This window comes from Aphis gossypii, chromosome 2, assembly GCF_020184175.1.
Source record: "Aphis gossypii isolate Hap1 chromosome 2, ASM2018417v2, whole genome shotgun sequence".
Classification (NCBI taxonomy): Eukaryota; Metazoa; Arthropoda; class Insecta; order Hemiptera; family Aphididae; genus Aphis; species Aphis gossypii.
Genome location: NC_065531.1, coordinates 1,535,053 through 1,558,869, shown reverse-complemented (window position 1 = coordinate 1,558,869; position 23,817 = coordinate 1,535,053). Strand labels below are relative to the sequence as shown.

Genomic DNA, 23,817 nt, shown 5'->3' with positions numbered 1-23,817 from the left:
AATATATTTATATATTAATATATATAATAATATATTAATTAATATATTTACTACAATCTATAAAATATTAACTGTTATTAATTAATAACTAAATAAAAAGAATCAAGTACAACCAATACATGACTCAAACTACTTCTAGCCAATTTATGAAGATGAATTATAAACGTTTAAAACATATAACTTATATAACATATTACGTATTTTATGATTAATCAAGTACACTATGTATAATGAGTATAAAGCATGCTGTATTCCATTAACCAAAAGTATTTGTTTTTTGCTTCATAAACGTTTCATAAGAGACATTCAATTAAAACAATGTAAAACCATTTATTTGCGAATACTTTTAAATAGTGCTTGTAATTTAGTTGAATTCAGTAACCCTCACATGAAACTCCTCTTACACTAAACATTTTTGTACTTAATTTGATAAAATAAAAATAATATCAATTATTATTATGAGTGTGAAATCAATATAACATAATTTTAACAGGTTTTTTATGATTTGCGGTATTGGTAGTATAAACTACAATCAGGGAAATTTTAAGATGACGGTGATGTTTCATATTTTACGATATTTAATAATTTGTGTTAGTTTTCTAGCAATATACGACGCAAATTCAGTGGTAATCAATTTTTTAATTAATTTAAATGATTTTTGAATTGTAATAATTAATCAAAAATTATATATTCATAATTACACGTATACGTGCATTCGACCCCAATTAATAGCACACTATTGTTTCAATATCAGCTCGCTCTAAAATAAAAATATATAACATAGGTACGTAATACCATAATATAATTTTATATGAATTTCATGTCAAAAACATTTGACCTTTGTGTTAATAATTCAAAATAAAATTTATCATCATCTTCATCAGTGTCATCGTTCCTGAAATTCGTCTATACAAATATAAATATTCTGTTTTTTTTTTTAAACGGATAAGTAGCTCCCTGTGAGAATTTTTTTTTATCACATTTATTCAGACCTCCTTTTATCATAGATCAGTCTCTTACTCAATATTAGGTCATAGAAGATTCGTACTCTACAACGAATAATGAAAATATAATATAGCACGATAATATCTATAATCATAAATATAATCGAATGCCAAACATAAAACAAAATTGTATAATATTGTTAATGTTACTAAATTTTATGTTATAGATAAAGAATGATGATTCTGAAATATCGGAAATAACGTCATTAATAATGCTCAGTTGTTTCGAATTGATGTTGGTTGGAAAATTCATATCGACCATATGTCGCTTATTTTTCGATAATCAACTTTCAACTGTATTAACTAAACTTGAAACAATTCACGAAAAATTAATACAACTTAATGTGGTCAGACCGATAAATATAAAAATTGATTGGTTCACCGTAGTTGGAATACTTGGAATTAATTTATATTTCTTAACATATAATATGTCTATGTTATTTTGGTATAAATACAAATCTCATCACACAAATACATTATTCAATATAAGACTTATGGTAATTATAATCATCCAATTATACTTTATTTCTTATTTTATAGATTTTAAATTGAACACAATTTTAAGCTATTCAAAAGATTAAATGCTTACAGTGAATAGTTTATATTTTATATTAAAACTATGTGTAGGTCTATAATAATTTTTATCTATTATTTTGTGATCATGAAATCCATAAGTGTTGTATCTTGATTATGAACGACATATTAGAATCTATTTTGTGTTTTTAGCGTTAATAGTTTAGTGAGTTAATTATTCACAATAAATCCTATGTTTATATGGTTATTGATCTTTTTGTTTTTTTACAATATTTGTTAAAAAAATTGTTAAGTATCTTTTCAATTTGCTATATGTATATATATATTGATAAATTCTAAACACATAAAATGTAAAAACACAGAAAATCTCTTTGTTTGATGAATGGTCGTCGACGTGCTATTCCATTAAAGTAAATTAATTCTAATCCATTATTTTAAATTAAAATGATTTATGGTATGTTCGTGAGATATTATTAAAACAAAGATTCAACCATTACGCAATAAAAATAAACAATATATTTTTAGATTGAATGGTTGATCTCAAATATATGTCCATTTGTTGCACTTTTTGAATACATACTACTAATATTGTACATAAAGTGGTTGGTGAACAAGATAAATGGACATATCTTGGAAGGATATTCAAAAATAAGTACACTCAGAGATATGTATTTGGATGTTGTAGAGTGTTTAAACAATGCCAATAGATCAATATACGGTTTATCAGGCACAGTGGGTCTTATCGGGACAAATGTCGTTCAAATCCTTAAGACACTTTATCGTAGCCTATTTTTTCCAACAGAAAATTTAGATGATGTTGATATTATAACTTCTTTAATAGAATTATCAATAAAAATAATCAATATCATACTATTATACAAAATTGGACATATCACGGAAAAAGAGGTATTTATATTATATAACTAGAATTACATAAATTGAAATACTGTTTTTTAAATTCCTTTTTACCAATACTAAATATTTATATACTTATATATTTTTTAATAATATTTAAACATAGGATTAAATAAAAAATAAATAGTTTTATAGATACCATAGTATTATAACTAAAATATATATTTAGTTAATTAAATACTGATATTGTACCCCATAACAATTGAGTTTAAATTAAATTCCTATGTAGATTAGCTGATCATCGTTGCAGAGAATATCGGGAATTCATTAAAACGGTTTACAATAAATTTAAAGACAGTAAAAACTAAAGACTTTATTAAAGTTTTTTTTTTTTTACTCGGAATCATAGAGTTGTTAATAAATCATACAATATTAAAATATAATCGAATATGCCACGTAACGAAAAAATAGATTTTTAAATATTTTGTTGTTATTAGAATATTATAAGTTAAAAGGACACCATAATAATATACCATACCCGAATGTGTTGTCTCCGTCTTACAAGTACGTAACATAGCTAATTTACGCTCAGCAGATCACTAATTGTAGCTTCGTTAGTTTATAAACTAGAATGAATCGACCTATTATGATATTGGATTGTTAGAACTTTAACTGTGTTCATATTTTGGTTTTTTATGATTATTACGCATAACTTGAAAAAAATAAACAGAAAAATCTAAAAAATTAATAAACCAACACAGATAATTTTCTTACCATCGAATATCATATAAGGTCCTAACCTAACAGAGATAAACGTGATCTTCTGAGTGCCAATTTGCTATGGTACGTTGTTGTAAGACGGAGAAAATGCATGCGGTTATGGCGTCCTCTTAAAAAGTTTTGTTTGAGTAATTCTATACAAATATTCAATACACAAAATATGAATAATCATAAATTAATAGTAGAAGTTTCGACGGGTACTATAATTATTAGCTAAAATTTAATTAAATTGCACTATAATTTTAATATTTTTCTTTGATATTTTTGATGATATTAAACATTATCACAAGTGTTATCACCATTATATATTTAATTTCTTTACTACTGATTATATACGTCTTATAAAAACATTTACATTAAAGTTGAGTCTATAGAGTTAATATTGTATTTTATTTGTGTGTTCAACTTATTTTAAATTATTATTGTTATGATAATCTTTTTTGATTTTTAGATTAATCGGATGAGTCTTGTATTACATAAACGGTCCGTAATTGAAAGAAACCCTAGAATAAAACGTCAGGTAAACTAATTAATGTAGTTAGGTGATTATAGGTATTATTATGTAGTTTACCACCCATATGACTCATGTATTAGATTTATGATTAATTTGGAATAATTTATTTTTATTAAGATCAAGTTTTTTATACTACGAAGGTTGCACGAACATTATCGTTTTGAGATGTATGGAATATGGCAGATTAATTTAAGACAACTACTTATTTTATCAAATAAAGTATGTGTTTACTTAATTATTCAAATACTTTTCAAATTAAATAAATTATCAATATAAATAAATAAATTAATAATTATTTATCAGTATACTTTTAATCAGTCAACAGCCAAATTATTTACAATCTGTATTAAATCATGACAATATTTGTCCAGTCAGTATGACAATCAGACAATTATGTTTTAATGTTGAATAACATTTCACTTTTATTTAAAATTTACTCATTTCTCACTATTTATGCAAATACGCAAATACAATATCAACTAGAGTCTAGAACTGTACAATTATGGATATATATAAACAAATATATGTGTATAGTGAAACACACCTGTTTTGTTCTTTTTTATTTTTAACCAAATGGGTATCAATATTTATCGCTAATCCAGCCCAGTTAAAGTGTAGTTGGTTAGCTATTTTCAGTACTTGAACTGGGCTTGGGTAACGGGTTGTTGGATCGCTACAAAGTTGTTTTGTATATATAGTAGTATTTAAAATTTATACTACTATTCATAATAAACAAATTAAAAGTAATAATCATACACAACTATTGTATACTTTAGAAGATGGAAACTATTTAGTTAAAACCCTGGTTTTGGATTGCGAAAGCTCTTAGCATGGATCTGTAAATTGTATTTTGGGTGTGAAAACAGAGTTTTGATTTCAGAGTTGTGCGAAGTAAATTAAGTTGACTATTAAGAATTTTAATTTTAGATTTAATGTGAAAACTTCAAGTAAATCTTTTGTCAAGTATGACATTGATATATTAACCTTTTGAGGATATTAAATTGATAATCATTGGAAATATAAAGAAGGAATTGTATATTTTTAGCGTGAATAGAATTTATATTAATTATTTTAGTTAATCTTAATCTATAAATTGAAATGTGTTTATAATTTACGGTGGTTTATCTTCAGGTGAATGTATTGCAGTTTTATCTTCATAGTTAGTCATAAGAGTGGAAAAAACTTTTGGCAAAGGAATTTTAAAATTTTCTTATAGTTATAGTTAATTCACATTGTTATAAAAATAGCTCGATATCTTCCTAGTTGGATGTATGGAATGGTAGTATAATACCTACAACATAGTATAGTCTTAGAGCTAAGGGAGTTAAATACCGTTAAAATTATAATGAAGTATGTATTAAGACATCGCACATAGTTCTCATCATGAATAGACAGATACACATACAGACGTATATACGACCTAGACGATACCATCAACAACCACAGTCTTCCTAGTATATTGCCATAAAAATTAATTTAACATTAAAATATTAAATTTACTGATATGTTCATACTCTTCGTTTCCATGGTAAAATCTATTATGGACAATAATAATACTATAAACAGGAACAACGATAAGTGTTATAATAATATATTAATTTATTATGCTATGTATGATAGTCAAACTTATATTTACTCAACAATAGTATGAACTGTTTATTCACTCAACACTTATTTTTTTCTCAGTGTTACATATTATTAGTTCCAAGTCTAATTTGGAAAATTTATCGACTAAAAATTAAAATAGTATTAATTCGATGAAAATAATAAATAGCCATATTATACAATAAATTGTTCTATAACACTGTTTTGTATTATTCGTCAAGACTTTGTATTGTAAAATAAAAATGACACAATCGATTATGCGTGTGCGTCTTATATAAAATTTTTTTGATCGGATTTTTTTGATTTGCTGTATGGATAGTACAAACTATCGCATGAGCAATATTAAAACGACATTATTATTGTATATATTGAGATGTACATTTATTTTTTGTGATTTAGAATAATCTACGATGGAACTAAAACAGTAAGAACTATATTTAATTGTGTGAAAATAGATTGATATTTATATAATAACTACAACAGACGTGTTTATATAGGCAACTTATTTTTATGAATATTGAATATCCTTCTATGATTGTACCTATCAATAGCATAATAAATCACTTTTTCATATTATCCAAATGACGAAATAATATGTCTTCCTCAAAACTGGACAGAACAATATCCGCATAAGTGCTATAGATTTCACAATGACGTGACATTTTTATAATCATAATAAAAATTACATGAAAATGTATTAAATTATATCAGTAGTATTAATAATTTGAATCATTGTGTCTATAATATAATCGTCCATATTAGTATTTCATGTACATTATCGACATATTTTATGCAGTTATATCCACAATTTTAATATAAAATTTTATTTTATAGGCGATGCGTTTCGATTTGGAGGTGTTCGACATTACATCGGTAGTTCTGATCATTTGTATTGAATTAATATACATTGAACAGGTCGTATGGTATAACACGTGTGGTACTTATTTATTGTTAATCAGCTTTTTGTAGTTTTATCTAAACTTAAAACGATCCACGGAGCATTGATAGAACTAAATGTGGTCAGACCAATGAAAATAAAGATGAATTGGTTATGCACTGTTGGAATTTTTTAATTTTACAGGATTCAATATACATTTGGTCATATCTATTAAATATAATTTTTTTTTAATTCATACAATTATCTTTTATAACACCGGTAAATATTATTAACTAAACTAACCTAACATTTTAATACAGTAATATTATACTATATTAAATACTGATATAGGTATTATAGACGAAATAAATCATAAATTATATTGTTCGTTGTTCCTTTTGCGTACCTATTTTATCTCATTTATCTGTTGAATATTTATTATTTACAGTTAATACTTTATAATAAAACATGCATACTAAGAAAACAACTTCTATTAATTAAAAATTGCATATGTTTAGGTCATATGATAGCTTAAAATTTTTGTCAATGTTTTGCATTTTATGAATGATAATATGTACTACTAATATTATACATCCAGTGAGATGGTATACGTGATTAATGAACACATTTTGGAAAGAATATTATACAAAAGTATATTAAGGGACATACATTTAGACGTTATTGAATGTTTAAAAGATGGATCAATATACGGAATATCAGCAATAGTGGGGTTTGTCGCGTCAAATATAAGTCAAATTATATTAACAAATTACAATCAAAAAATATTTTCAAGAAACATTAACACCGAAGTTGAGCTTGTAGATGTTACCATATCAATATTAACAATACTAATGATTATTATGGTGTTATATGGGATTAGTTATGCTACAGAAAAAGAGGTACTAAAATTATAAAATATTGCATAATACTAGAATAATATATTCTTATATTTGCTTTAATACATAGAATATTTATACAAATAAGTAAATACAGTTAGTGTGCTACTTTTATTTCAAAGTGATTTTTTGGTTTTAGATAAATCGAATGAGTCTTGTCTTCTATCAACGGTCCGTCATAGAAAAAATACCTCGAATAAAACTACAGATATAATTAATGTATCTACAACGAGTTATACACCTTAAATAAACTATTAATATGAAAAATTTTATTTTTTTTACTAAGATCAAGTTTATTATACTACGAAGATCACACGAACACTATCATTTTGGGCTATATGGAATATGTCACATTAATCCAAAACAACTACTAATTTTATCAAACAATGCCTTTGCATACTTAGTGATTCAAATCTGTTCAGATTAAATAAAAAAATAAGGAGAAATATGAATACTAAATTTATAGTCAATTATCAGTTATATTTCTAAAAGTTCATAATTATAATTTTTCGTTATTTTACTATTTAAATGTTCATCAATATAATTATCGTGCTCTGCAGTAATTATCAAGCTTATTACCCAACGTTTCCTCCTAACCGAAATTCCCAAACGAACATCTTCCCGAATGGTATTCTGACTAAAAGTCCAAATACCAAAGCTACAGTGAAGTATTTTCAATATATTATAGTTTGTACCTATAAATAAAATAAAGCTATTATTTTTCCCGAGTCGTTAAAATGACATGTGCGATATCCCTGTATATACTATTACTATCTTCGCTACATTGGCATTTCACTGATTTGTATTTTACACCAATATCGGCTTGTGCTTGTGATATAATAATTATTATCACTGTTATATACTCGTTAATCGTTGTAATCGTTGAGTCGCATAATTTTCGTATTGTCAGACGTCGTTTTACTTCTATTAAATTCAAATACACATAAAATTAGTGAGTTTTATTATAAAAAACTAAGTTCACCAAAAAGGATAATTATTCAAATTATTTTAGTCCTCCTTAAGATCAGGATCATTTCGCTGTATAGGCACCTATCCGAGAAATATTGTGACCTACTCAATATTTATCTTATTACATATTACATTTTCATTTTAGTTGTTATACAATGCAGTAATAAGATTATAACTATTCAAGACATAGGAAAACGACTTGATGAGGCTTAATATTGCTAAGCGAAACGTTAGCACTAGTCTTCTTCTTTCGTCTAAAATCTAATAAATACTTATAATATGATGTCTAATTAATTACACATTCCAAATTCGGTTTTCCAATCAAGTATAAAATAAAATATCAATAAAAAATAATGTTTCACTTGTAAAAGAATCATATCATACCACCATAGTATAATAATTATATTTAATTTCAGTTTTTTTGTTGTATATTATACGCCTATATCGTTTTGAAACACTTACATAATAATATTATAATATTATAATATATATATTCGTGTAACAAAGTTAAAATAATATTACCCGGATCTTGTAATTCAAAGAAAAATCAATTCTGGCATAACATAACAGACTGATTTTGCATTGTGCTGGTCTATGTTTTAGTGACTTACAAATCCAATATTGACTTAATTTTTTTTTACATTCTGTTCTCACATTACCTTTAATGAACTATCCAAAAATTAAAAAAATGAACTCTGAAAAGGGATTCATGAGTAACATTATCGTCAGAAAAAAGCAATCTGCTAAGAACATCTACACTTTCACCAGGTTTAGGTACTACTTACTATAATAGTGTTTAATTAAAATAGCAACAAAGACTTATAAATTATGTTAGGAACGTCAAATAGCACAAATAGCAAAAATAAATAATAAACAAAATTTAATTGACGGAAGGGACTGATTTATTTTGCAATGGCAACACATATTATTATAATTATCAACAAATTAAAAAAATATGTACTGTTTGGGTTATGGAGGTTTTGAGTTTGAGATTCATGTGGACTTCATGAATTAACAGTTCTAGAACAAAACAAAAAATAGTCAGTTAATACACTATCGTACAATAATATATACTATATTATAATAAAATGTAAATCATCTTGGTAGAACAAAATTATTAACTATAATAGTATGAACTTTAATGAAATCATATTATGGCTAATTATTGTCAACTATTAAGTGAAAAAAAAAATTAAACATCCATTAAGTTACAAATTACTATTAATAGTTTGTATTAATACAATACGATAAAAAATATATTTATTTTGTAAACTTTAGTCTTTGCAAAATATATGATGAACCATTAAAAAAATTAAAATACTTGTTATTCAATTAAAATAGATCCTTAAAAGAGTATAATAAAAACAATAATAAATTTTCATATACGGAATGCGACAATTAATTTATGTTAGGTGTGTATATCATAATTTACTACCTATTGTTTTTGCAAAATATATTATTAGAATATTATTATTGCTGTATCTGACAACAAATACACAATACGAATATATATAGCAAATAAATAATGTTAAGAAATGACGTGTTAATACGAATTCCAAAAAAAGATTAACCTAAACTGTATTCAAAATATTTTACATAATTTATAGACTCACCATCAACTGGCTGGTGGCTGGGGTAGCTTTGGCGACCGATTTGATGGCCTTGGCAGATTGGACTTGTCCGACGACAACGATGTTCATGGTTACTTTTTCAGCGCCCATTTTTGGTTTTTGATTTGTTTTCGTGGAATAAAGTGAAAACTAAAAGAAAAATGTATAAAATATGAATGGTTTAAATTAATTAATATAAATATTATATTTAGTATATTATTATAATATTATAACTCACTGAAGATTAAATTTGCACAAAAATTGCGTTATGCTTTAATGGAATACCAGTTCCTCCTTTTATACTCCGTCATTTAATATTAAAATATAGAGTAGCACCAGGTGGCGTGATTGTAACAAGTGTTCGTTGTTGATTCATAGCTGATAAGACTTAAAAAGTAATTTGTGTACATACCTATCATACACTAGGTAATTAAATTATGTTGTAATTTAAAATTTTACTTTTTATATTTTACATATTTATTTCATTAATTGAATATTTAAATCTAGTTGCTTACTCTTAACCCAGTAGGTACTTATTTTAATAATAACAGTAAAAAAATAACAATACGCGAAATTTTTAGGCACAAGAAATAACCAACTTTCGAAAAATGTGATTTTAGTTATTTTGTTGGATTTAAAATGATTGTCTATAGATGAGTTTTTATTAAAGACATTTACAATTTTTAATTTTTTCTTTAAATATGTATACATGTTGATTTTTTTTTTGACATATTTATGTATATATATATTAGATGCATCAAATATCGATGTAAAAGCTTCAGATATTATTTAATAGGTATTCATTGGTAGGCTCAATAATTCTGTAAACATATAAGGTTTAAATTTTGACTATTTATTAATACTAAAAACAAACATTTTAAATTTATTTTGTAGCTTAAAATTTACAAAGTATTTATTTTGTATGGATAAATCATGAAAACTTTATAATTGGTTCCTAATATTATATAGTCTTTAATAAACCTACAAAACATAAAAAAAAAAATATGATTTTAATATTTTTTTAGTCATTTGAAATTTTAATTATGACGCAATTTTGAATTTGATATGTATTTAAACGATAAATATTGATTTTAGTTATTATGTTTTTTTTTTTTTTTTAAATATATTTTTCTTACGATATCATTTATTTAAATTACTTTAATATTTTATGTAAATGATATATGATTTATATATAATATTTGTAGTTAGGTTGTTAGGTAAATTTATGTCAGTTATTGCATGTGGTCTGTATTCGATTATTCATTAATTTGAAATAATTATTTTTATGATGAATTATGTTTTTTATACTACGAGGATTACACGAGCACTATCATTTCGAGCTGTATGGAATATGCCAGATTAATTTAAGACAACTACTTATTTTATCAAACAAATTATGTGCTTACTTATTTATTCAAATTCTTTTCAAATTGAATAAATTATCAATATATAAATATTTATATATATAACCAGTATAGTTTTAATCAATCAACAGTCACTATTTTCACTTTAAATTTTAAGTTTGAGAAAATTTGTTGAAAAATATAATTAATAAATTAAATTTTAAAGGTCAGACTAATGGTGTTAAATAAATATTATATAAAAATATATTTCTGAGCTAGGTCGTATGTATACCCCTTTATTTCAATATTATTTATATCATTCCTACTTGAAACCGTATCTTTTAAATTATAACCATTTTAAGTTTTAATTTTTTTTCTTTACAATAAAATATAGAATATATTATATTTATATGGTTTTAAATTGATTTATTAGAAAAATAGGTATGATTGGATAAGAGAAATACACATGTCTCATTGCATTTAATGGATGTCTTAGTTTTAGTTATTTATTTACTTATTAATTATTATGTATAAATTATTTATAAATAATACAAAATTATAATAAACACTATTTATAAATTAAAACACCTTTTAGAAGGTTATTTCAAAAGTATTCTATAAATAGGTAGTATAAACAATAAACATATTTTTTAGTAGAAAATTATTTAAATCCATAAACTTAAGTATAGGATATTAGATACTTCATATATTATTAATGTTATTGCTTATTACATTTTTACTTACTATGCAACATAATTTAAATTTAATTATTTAATTATTTAACAATACACAATAACAAAAAGGATGGTCAAGTGGGCAACACTTGTACAGTTGTCTATAGTACTCTAGTGCACCTCGGACATAAAGTAGGTAGACCACTATAATGGATTTGTTAAATTTGAATCCAATGATAGGTATCATTGTATACGAAAAACGATTCTGAACAGAGAAAACCTGTCAGCCAAAGGGCTAGGATATAATATATTTTCCAATGGGTGGGGAAAAAGGTGGTTTATGTTTTAATGACCTGAAAACCCCAAAATTAAATCATGTACAAAAATTCAAATTTAAATAACTATAGGTTATGCTTCAAGTTTCTTCAAGTTGTAATTTTTAACTATAACAAAAATCTAAAACTTTTTGATCGTAAAACGTTATTTTAAGCATGAATTTTGGATTTTGTAAAAACTTAAACTTGAGTTCAAAATATGCATTCACCACTTTGTTCAGAACCTAATAGTTTTAGGTATCATAATTAATAATTTATTTTAATTTCAAAAGTTTGCCCAATATTATATCTTATAAATAATATTAATGTATAACTTTCGATGTTTTTGTGTGGATAGGTATTTATGACGGTCATGAAAAGTCATTGGACTTCAATGTATTTTTGACGGGTTTTTAGATGAAGCCATTACATTAAAATTGTACGGTATAAGTAGGATTGTTGGTAATCACTACAATTTAAAAATGAGTATGTTCTTATTTGATTCTGTTGTTAAGGCAAGTGTTTTATTTATAAAAATTCATAGTGGATATTCATCTTGTTCTAAATATAGACAAGATGGAAAACATGTAAATTCTGTTTATTTTCCTGAAATTGAATTTATCAAACGTACTGATAAAGATTTTTTAAACCAAATTGATGCAGATCATCATAATGGTCGTTCAATTTTAGAAAAGATTCGGAATATAGGTCTTGTGACAAAAGTACCACTTGATTACATACATTTAATTTGTCTAGAAGTTATAAAAAAACTAACACAAATTACCAGCTAGGATTGTTAATGACCATGGTTTAAGATAGGTACACGGTAAATCTTAATCTTAAACCGTGTTAATGATACATCATATTTACTAATAAATATGACTCAGTAGTCAGTATATAAAAAAAAAGCATACAATAAAACAATTGTATGTTATCTACTTCTTAGTAAGTTATTAGCCAGTATTAAAATAATTTATTTTATTTAAGTAATTAATTTTAGAAGCAGTATATTCTTCTTCTTTCTACAACACAACAATTAAAGTTATCGAAATTGTTGCTAGTATATGACTCACAAAAGCAAGCGAAAAATTAAAAATAACACTAACTGATTGCGAGGTTTAATAAATGTATTTTTTTTATGAGTGATCATCTATTATATAAAATATTAAAGTTTAATAAATTTATAATAAACATAGTTATCAATCTACTTTAAAAAAGAATTTATAACCACATAATTTTAATACAGGTTACAAACAAATAAATAATTATCTATTTATTGTTATCTATATTTTATTAATTAATAAAATAATTTTATAGTAATATTATATTTCTATTTTTATAAAAATAAAACATAGTATAATATATATTATATTATATAATTTCTATCTGTAATATTTTATGAGGAAGAAATGAATAGTCTATGCATACTATTATTATATTATTTAAGACCTTTCAATTTGGATATCCTTAGAATACCTATTCTTTTATTAAACATAATCATTCAATGAATATTATTTTTGAATTATTGATAACATATTACATAATATTATTGTCATAATGATAGTATAATCATAGAATAATTATAAGTAGCTCATTTAGCTATTTTCGGATGAGATTAGTAGATTGATAGAAGGTTTATAGTAGTCAATAGAATTCAGAATATTATATGATAATTCAATCTTAGCCAAATGAATATTCTTTTCACACGTTATGAATGTATTATGCTAGTTAGATACCTATTTAATACACTAAATTATATTTATAACATCAAATCCATTGATATCCATTATAACTCCAGAATAAATAATAATAAATATTTTAATTACAGAATTTATTTTAATGATATAAAATTTTAAAACTATTTTTTTGTAATTACAAAGACAATTATTTAGTGTTTTTTATACAAAATAGTTTAGATTTAGCAATGGTAATAGGTACCTATATAGACATTGTACATGCTAGAAATATCTATTTTATAATAATTAATATTAAAACTTATATCAACCCAATCCATATTTCTTTTAAAATTAGAAGTACTAGAAATATAATATAAATTTAAAATAGATTGATCGTAATAAATCCAAACCAGATAACAAGCTACTAAGTATTGCGAGACATTTAACATGCCACTACCTACAGCTATTATATAATTATAATACCTATTATTTTTTATAAAAATCAATGTCATATTACTCATTTTAATATGCCTTTAGAGATTTCATAAACGATTTAAAACATTTATATTAATACAAGGTTTTACACAATTGTTTTTTTATATAAGAAATTATTATACTGTGTAATATTACAGATGGTACATATTTTAAATGTAATATAAAATTATTTAAAAAGAAAACAATAGAAATTGAAAATGAACCAGAGAATCATACAAAATTAATATTACATTCATCTAATCCTTCAACGAGTTCAATTAAAAAATACTTGGAATTCAACAAAGTTCCTCATGAGTTAATCAGTAGTCTCATAGTGATTGAAAAATTATAAGAATACATAGATACGATTTTTTTTATTACCTAGCGTTTGAAGTTTTGAAGTTATGAAATTATGAATATTTGCAAATTATTTTGTACCTTGTTAAAAATATACAAACATTTTTGTATGAATAGCTAAGATTTGAAAATTTATTTCAAGATTTTCCACAAGTTTGGCTTACAATAAATATAAAAAAGAAGTTAAGCGTTGGCCACTTTAAAAATTTTATCTTAAGTTTAAATTTTTACGAAATCAAATATTCACATGTAAAATAACGATTGTTTACAATCAAATATTTTTAGATTTTCATTACAGTTTAAAATAACTTGTATAAACTTGAAACATACACCAGTAGTTTAAATTGCCATTGTTTGTACATAATTTAATTTTGAAGTATTAAGGTCATTAAAATATTAACTACTTTTTTCTAAATATATCCTAAGCTAACAAATCATTTCCGTTCAGAATCGGTTTTTGTATACAATGATGACCAGGTTTGGATTTTATAACATTTGCATATTTCTTATGAGATACTTAAAAAATATCAGAGTAGGCTAAAAAATTGTTTCATGATACAGAGAACTCAAATTAAGAATTTTATTTTGCTTTTTCTTGCATGTTTTATAGCTTTTAAATTTTTAGTGCTTTTTGGACTTTTTGATACTTTTTGGCTTTTTTCCTAGTTTTTGTATAAAAATTGAGCTTATTTTATGAAATTATATTTTACCAAAACGTGGTTTTAGATTTTTGTCAATCGAATCATTAAGTAAATTTATTGTAAAAGTATAGATTAAGTAAATAGACCGATTACACTAATACAACAACGTACAACAACGTACAATTACATCGATAATATTATATAGATTATAGGTATAATAATATACTATTACGATGATTTCGAATAAGGTATTTGGTTCTAGTTCTTATTATTTACTTATGTTGTTGGGACTTTTTTGACGATTTCTACTGTAAGATTTCCTTTTTTTTTTTTGCATGTTTTTAGTGCACATTTAGCAATATTTAAGGTCGTATTATAGCGCATACTTATATAACTTTAAGTGCTATAAAATCCCAACCCTGGTGATAATTATCATTGCATTGAAATTAAACACATCCTATAGTGACCAACGCTATGCCTACTGTACAACCGAATGTTACCCACTTGACCACCCTCTTTTTTTATTTTTAAATTGTTGTCTTCATCGTAGAAAAATTAGAGCTAACATAAAGATGTGTGTATTTTAGGTATAATATTACTTCTAAAACTGCATTATTTTAAGAATATACTCTATATTAAAATAATTTTTTTGGTTAAAAACATAGTAAAATAGTAAAATTTATATTATAATTTCGTACAAAAGACGTTTACGCAAGTTTATCTTAACCGACTTATCAGTCAATCACTGAAAACGCACACTTTGAAACGATCACGCCACTATATCACCCCACTTCCGCCGTCAATCAAAAGTGTATAAAAAGGCATCCTAATACTTTAATCTGGCATAACACATTATTTGTACAATTTTATTCATTGGTAAGTACAGAATAATAATTATGCGTTTGACTTATAACTAACTAAATTTAAGTATTTATTTTTTACAGTCTTCACTTTATTTCAACGAAAACCAACTAAAAACCAAAAATGGGCGCTGAAAAAGTAACCATGAACATCGTCGTTGTTGGACAAGTCCAATCAGCTAAGGCCATCAAATCGGTCGCCAAAGCCAGCCCAGCCACCAACCAATTGATGGTGAGTATATAAATTATGTAAAATATTTTGAATACAATTTTAATGAATCTTTAAATATTTCTTTTTTTTCAAATTCGTATTAATACCTTATTTTTTAACAATATTTATTTGCTATATACTTTCGATTTGTGTATGTGTGAACAGATGTAATAATATATATTTTGCAAAAAACAACAAGTGATACATTATCAATTAACATTAATCAATCTCACATAGATTTTTGAATTTAAACAATTATTGTTATAAAATGCAAACGATTTTTTTTATATATTTTTATAAACTTATTAATTAAAACTATACATAGTTCACATACATAAACATATTTATATTTACAAGTAGACACAATAATTTAAAGTAAATAAGTAGGTATAAGTATAACTATTGGTTTCGTTATTATTTACAATAGGACTTTGATAAATTTTAAATTTAATTTCATCGATTATAAATTAAAAATGTATGTTCAAATTAAATAAATACCTTTTAACTGTTTAAATATTTAAAATAATAAGTTATTATGAGTAAAAGTAAAAACTATTATAATGTATGATCGATACATATTAATCTAATAGAATTAAAACAACTAGGTATTAAACATTATATTATTATTGTTCGCTACATTAAAATTAAATTAAATGTATTCACTTATTTTTTGTATTGTTTCAGAACTGTTAATTCATTGTGTCTATCAATTTCAAGTTTAATCATACCATAGCCCAAACAGTACATTGTAATATGTATTGACATTGCAAAATAAATAAATATTATCCGTATTTTTTTTTTAATTTGTTTATTTTTAATCTATATAACTATTTCAGTTTCTTCGCTGGTTATAATTATATCTTTTGAACTGAACTCAAAATAGGTACATAATTATAAGCATATTATGCCTCATCACACATTCAAGATTACTTGAGGACTCCAAAAAGAGTTAGAAATGACTAGTAAATAATGTAGATGGCTAGAGAATTAAGTGCTTTATTATTAAAATTATACAAAAAAACCAAAACTATAATCAATGATAAATAATAACCTACTAATACCTAATAAGAGTAGGCACCTATTATAGTAATAGTCTTAATTTTAATCGGTAAATTACATACACACTCGTCACACATACACCAACAACAAATTGTAGACGGTTCGAATGCATAAATATTAAATGTGTGTAGTGTGTACCCAACGCCATAGGACCGATAAAATTTATATTACATAAAATATTAATTCAAAACATTATTTATATTAATATCATTAATATTTTGGATATTTTAAAAGCATTTTCAGTTTTTACAAATTTTTAACTACTTAATAATTTCAACACATAATTTAACAATTATAAGTTTCAATATTTTATCAATAAAATAACCTGATTTAACTGTAATGATTAAAAATTATTATCACTTTTTTATCATAATAAAAAAAGCAAATAATGTCATACATAAACAATAATGTTTTGTTTTTATTAGATATTAGACAAAGATTGGTGATTTATGCTTAGTTATTATTAAAATGTATCTAATATACCTTTAAAGTATTTTGATAAAAAGAACTGAAATGTTTAAGGCATTGACTTAAAAATAAATTAAACAATATTGACACACAACTACTTCATTACTGGCCTAATCTGGTTGTATATAATCATAACAATTGAACTCAAATCATATAAAATACATAATTAAAAAAAAAAAAAAAAAAAACCTCACCATTATTTTTATAGATATTCTCATTATCTTGCTTTCAACTTTTTTTATACATCATGGAAGGTATCAACATAAATAGTGAAAATTAATTTAAAAACTAAATATAATAAAATAATTGATTATTACTTTACCAGTGTGAACCAATAATTGATGCATGTACTAGATTCGAAAAAAACAAATACAACAGCACAAAATAATAATAATAACTAGATTAATAATATTTTAACTTAAGCAAAATGTTTTAAAAATATATAATATATATACCGTACGTCCGTACCTATGTCCCAATAAACAGTACACTTAATCACTCATTACCTTTTTAATATTTTTCAATTCTGTTTGCGGGACATTAAACTACACTTATAGATCATAAATTCCTATAAGTCAAAATTTTTCTAACTCAAGAATTGCGCACACAACGGAGGGACTTTCGAACAATTTATTGAATTTATAATTTATTACTTCAATAACAATAATTTTGATTATATCACAGTGTTTAGAAAAAAATTATAAGTACAATTAAAAAAGAAAATATTCAAATTTAATACTTTTTTTATTTTAAAAATTATACACATTTTGATTTGTGAATTCTGACACATTAATAACACACGCGTGTCAAATTAAAATTTTATTTAGAAAATGATTATTGACTACACTTTAACGTTTCCTAACCGGTGTGCCTCGATGCTTTTATAGATGTGCCACGAAACGTCATGATTAATGATTATTAACAAACATTTTACGTAAAATGTCGATAGTAAAGATTTTTAATAAATTAATATATAATTTTACATGAGTATTTCTAACCTAAATAATCACACAACTTTTAGTCACTAGTAATTTTCTAATATATACAACAAATTATTGTTTCTATTGTACTTTAAAACATAGTAATAGTTGTTTGAAGCATTTGAATTCAAATTCTTTTCATAGCTAGCAATATAAAATATTATATTTTCATAGTATTTTATACTCTATTAAATTATGCAATATAGATAATGATAAATTATTATTTTTATTATTATTAAAATAATAACTTTAATTAGGTTATTTTTTTTTCAGAACTGTTAATATACTCCAATGTATTCAATCCACTGCAAACTTAAATACCATATCCCAAACAGTACAATAATATGTAATTCATATTAGTATTGACACCAAAAATAAATCAGTCATTTCCGAAGTATATAACTGTCTTGTCTTATTTTTTTTATAACCTTTACCTGTTTCAATGTTCTTAATAATGTGTTATTTTTATCATAAGGTCCGGTGGTGCCATAATCATATCATTATACCTATTCACTTCTTATCGAATTAATATGATTATAAATAGTTAAGTAACAAGTTTATTGCATACTTGATATCACGCACGATATCATTTTTTAATATTTTATTGCATGTAAATTATTATAACAGTTGAAAAACTGTTATATACATTAATGAAAAATATATAAAATAAATTTGACTAAAATAATTCTAATCAACATTTTTAAAATTTATTTTAATATTGTATTTATCATACACAGTATCAGATCATTAACCTTAGTGATTAGAGTTATATGAATATAATATTGTTTCAAGTTCGATGGACTTTATTCTAAAATTGATTAAAACATTATATTATATTGTATTCGAAGTTGCATTAAGTTAGGTATTGGTTTTACAATTATTGAAAGCTATTATTATTATTATTAATTTTTTTAATGTTGTGTTTTTATAGATATTGATGTTTTGAACATGTGTTTTTTTTTCTAAAATTAAAAATATATTATTAACTATTGTAAAAAAACTTTTTGGGGATGAAAATTCAGTTGGTTACATGATAGATGAGCAATGTTTTAACAGCGATTCCATACAATCGATAAGACTAAACTATCATTTATGACTTTATGAGCCAAATCGTCAATAAATCAATATATGATAAAAAAAAAAAACTCATTGTTTAAAAATAACAATTTTAATCGTAGCAATTCTTCCGGAAATCGATCTGAACTATTTAAGAAACTACCGCCAGCATGCGTAATGTTATTTCGCGGCCGATGAATGATCATTTTTTTACGATTTTGTATGTGATTTTTAGGATGCTGATGATTTTTATGATACTGATGATGATTATAATAGTAAAAATAATATCTCTATACGAGACTTATTGTTTCAAATAAAATACGAATAATAATAGGTAAAATATTACACATTAATGGTGCATCATCATGTACACATTACACCATATTATAAATTATAATATAAGTGTATAATATTATATTTAATGTATAAATATATATAATAAAATACGTATCTAATATTGTGTATCATCGTAGTTTATGAGTGTGCGTATGTGTGTATGTGTAGCGAAGCTTAACAGTCATAAGATTCGGCATCACGTTATAATTTTTATTTATTTATTTACAGAATATACGCCGTGAGGCATTATAACATGACAATATGTATGGTTAAATATTGGAACATAAATATATAATAGTACATAGTGAAAACAAAAAATATTAAAGTGGAATTAAAATTGGAAAGATCGGAGCATGCGATGAATGGGGTTGTTATGGCCGTACGATGTAGAGTGTGCACTGGACACGCTGTAGTATATATTTAATAGGTTAACAGTTGTTAACTTAACACAGTATAATTAAATAAGATTCCCGTTAGATTGACTAACATTTTAATTTGTTTCATAACTTTTCTTTAGTTTTTCACTGTTCATAGTTAACGTTTTTGACACTTTTAAGTTCTAATGTTACCAAATCGACAAAATATTTTACGGTATAATATTATATTTTCTTTTTCGCACAATTTATTAGACGGCGCATTGTGTAGACAATATAGGTACATTACTGCGTGTAGAAAACATTAATTTTATACGTAAAATAGTCTTTAATCCTACCTTCCAGAAAGCGTACAGTTAGCCAATCTATTTGATAATATGGAATTTAAGCAATTTAAAGTGTTTTCAAGTATTCTTCAAGCTAATCGTTTAGGACCTTTACTGTTCTGTTTTATATATTTATAAATTCTGTTTGTTCAATAGCTTCTCAATATCAAAATCTGCTATTTGCCAATAACATAAATATATTTCATACAGTGCCATCCCATGAAGACTGTAAAATACCTACTTCAAAATATCTTGAACAAATTTTCAATTTGGCATGACGATGTTCAACTTTCTTTGAATATTGAAAAATAATAACTTATGTTATTCTATTGTGAGGCAGTGTGGTGTACAATGATCACACACTTGGCCACATGCGCAGTCATTAGTTCGAACTCAAGGACATTTCAAAATATGCCTGGCAACTAATTGCGTCGCGTGGTAAAAATTTCTTTCAAATTGTGTGCCACGTTTTTTTAGGGGTACATACGAATTGTGATCCAAATTTTAATAACTTAACATTTTTTAAATATAAAATAATACATTCTAAACTTTATTTTTCTTTCCATTTTTGTACAGACTTAGTACTGTCAGTAGGTAGCATTATCTGCAACATCGTTACTTTTTCGTATTAGTAATATCAAAAAATTAAAAACGATGTTACATAGCCAATGTTTTCCTTTTTATAGTGTGAAATTTGAGTTGTTTAACTTGGATTACAGCCTACAGTCTTAGAAGTTCTTGCTTACATAACCAAGTCTAAGACTTAGAAATTTTGTTTGTCCCTTCCCTTAGTTTTCGCCCTCATATCGATCACTTTCGTAGTAAAGCTCAAGGTGTTTTGAGGTTTATCAGGGGAAATTCAACAAGCTCCGATTCACCTGGTTATCTTTTCATGCTTTTTAATACTTTGGTTCACAGGGTTCTTGAATATATGGTGCCGTTATGTGGTCACATTATGCGACTAACAACGTGTACAGCCATCAATATACGGCAGATCAATTTGGTACTAACCCGATTTTTAAGCTATGCCTGTTACCAGTAAAAATCATTATCCGCTACATAACTACAGATTAACTTTATGTAACTTTCAAAACGTTGTTCTAAGCTATGGTGAAGAAAATTCTTAGCAATCAAGATACCTACTACATTTGCTGCCCACCCATCAGAAGAGTTTCGTTTCATCTTAAGGTGTTCAACGTACATACCATAATCCAGTGATGGCGAACCTTTCTGTACCTACCTACCTGCGTGTCAAATAAAAATGTTGGTTCTATTTTATTTTCCTAGCGTGTCAACTAATTTTATGATCCTTTTTAAATTCTAAACGAAGTGATGAATGTATTGATTTTACAATGATGTGTTTTTTTTTTGTGTGTCTGTGAACAGCATAACTAGTCGAAATAATGCTCCAATTTCAAACTATGGGGGTGGTTTCCGATGTAAAAGTGAATATCCTTGGTGCATTATACAGGTAAAAAGTTAACATTTTCCAACAGTTTTCAAAAAAATCGATAAAAACAAAAAAAAATGACGGAAAACGGCAATTTTTACGCAAAACCAGTTTTCGACCAAATCGATTTTTATAGTTGTAATTCAAAAACTAATCACTGAAAATACTTTAAATTTTCACCAAATGTTAATGTCAGTAGTATCCGTATATAGTTAAATTTTCAAAAAATTTTGACTTTTTTTGAGTTATTTATAGACCACTGAAATTTTCGATTTTTTTGAGAAATTTTTTTTAAAGTGTCGGTAAAAAATTTTTGGATGACCAAAAAGTTTTGAAAATTTAATACAAGGTTCCTTATGAGTTGTTTTTAATGTAGCTAAAAAAAATTAAAAATCGTTAGTCACAAATTTTTTTTATAAGAGTTTATAATTCAAATTTTTACGAAATCTGTTGAAAACGCGAAAATTTGAAAGTAATTTTGAAGTTGAAAAATCATAAAAATTTTTTCTTTTATAACTAAGTTTTGAAAATTTGGTACAAGGTTCTCCATACATTTTTCTTCAAATATCTGTAAAAAAAACTCTACCGGATTCAGACAAAAAATTTTTATGACTGTTTGAAATTTAAATTTTTACAAAACCGCGTTAAATAACGGTTTAGCCTCAAACGATTTTTGATATTTGTTATAATTCAAAAAGTATAAGTCGTAGATACTTGAAAGTTTTACCAGTTATTTAGATTGGTATTTTATTTACTTGATTTAATTTTCAAAATATTTTGAGTTTTTTTGAGCTATTTATAGACAACTGAAATTTTCAATTTTCCTGAAAAAAATTTTTTTGAAGGGTCGATAAAATTTTTTTAGCCCTATCAAAATACTTGAAAATTGTATACAAAGTTCCTCATATGTTATTCTTATAGTGATTAAAAAATTATAAGAATACATAGTCACAATTTTTTTTTATTAGCATTTGAAGTTCAAATTTTGACGAAAATTCGTCAAAATTATGAATATTTGCAAATTATTTTGTAGGTATAATTCATAAAAATGTTTGTATAGGTAGCTAAGAGTAGACAGTTTAATAAAAGATTTTTCATAAGTTTAGCTTACAATAATTATAAAAGAACTTAAATTTTGGTGTATTCAGGCCATAAACATAAACCACCTTTTTCACCAACCACTGGAAATTATATCCTAGGCTGACAAATCATCTTCGTTCAGAATCGTTTTTCGTATACAATGATACCTATCATTGCATTCAAATTTAACCTACCTTAGTCCGAGGTCAACCCCACCCCCTAATGTACAGCAGAACGGTACCCACTTGCCCGCTTTTTTAAACCTAAAAATGCCTACATCCATGACTTGAATGATAAAAAACAAACCTTGCGTAAGGTTAAAACTTAAAAATCATGCGAGTGTCAGTCCGTGACACGCGTGACATAGGTTCGCCATCTCTGCAGCATAATCCATGATAATGCATCATCAAACGTGGAGTAATCCACCCTCATACAAGCTTTTATAATCAAATAGTATACTAAACCATCACGGATGGAATAACTAGAAATATACT

At 24.8% G+C, this 23,817-nt stretch overlaps 2 long non-coding RNA genes and 2 pseudogenes across 2 annotated transcripts; 3 read left to right on the top strand and 1 right to left on the bottom strand.

Moving 5' to 3' along the window:
- The first annotated feature begins 458 nt into the window (after positions 1 to 458).
- Positions 459 to 3,948, top strand: LOC126550511 (uncharacterized; annotated as a pseudogene).
- Positions 3,949 to 6,638: 2,690 nt separating this feature from the next.
- Positions 6,639 to 7,492, top strand: LOC126550510 (uncharacterized; annotated as a pseudogene).
- Positions 7,493 to 8,913: 1,421 nt separating this feature from the next.
- LOC126550545 (uncharacterized) lies at positions 8,914 to 10,047 on the bottom strand. Its single transcript, XR_007604659.1, has 3 exons — positions 9,883 to 10,047; positions 9,648 to 9,794; positions 8,914 to 9,054 (listed from the first exon to the last, which is right to left on the bottom strand). It is a non-coding gene; the product is annotated as an uncharacterized LOC126550545 (long non-coding RNA).
- A 5,817-nt stretch (positions 10,048 to 15,864) lies between these two features.
- On the top strand, positions 15,865 to 16,985 carry LOC114131649 (uncharacterized). The gene is made up of 3 exons (XR_007604391.1): positions 15,865 to 15,999; positions 16,068 to 16,215; positions 16,879 to 16,985. It is a non-coding gene; the product is annotated as an uncharacterized LOC114131649 (long non-coding RNA).
- The last annotated feature ends 6,832 nt before the right edge of the window (positions 16,986 to 23,817 follow it).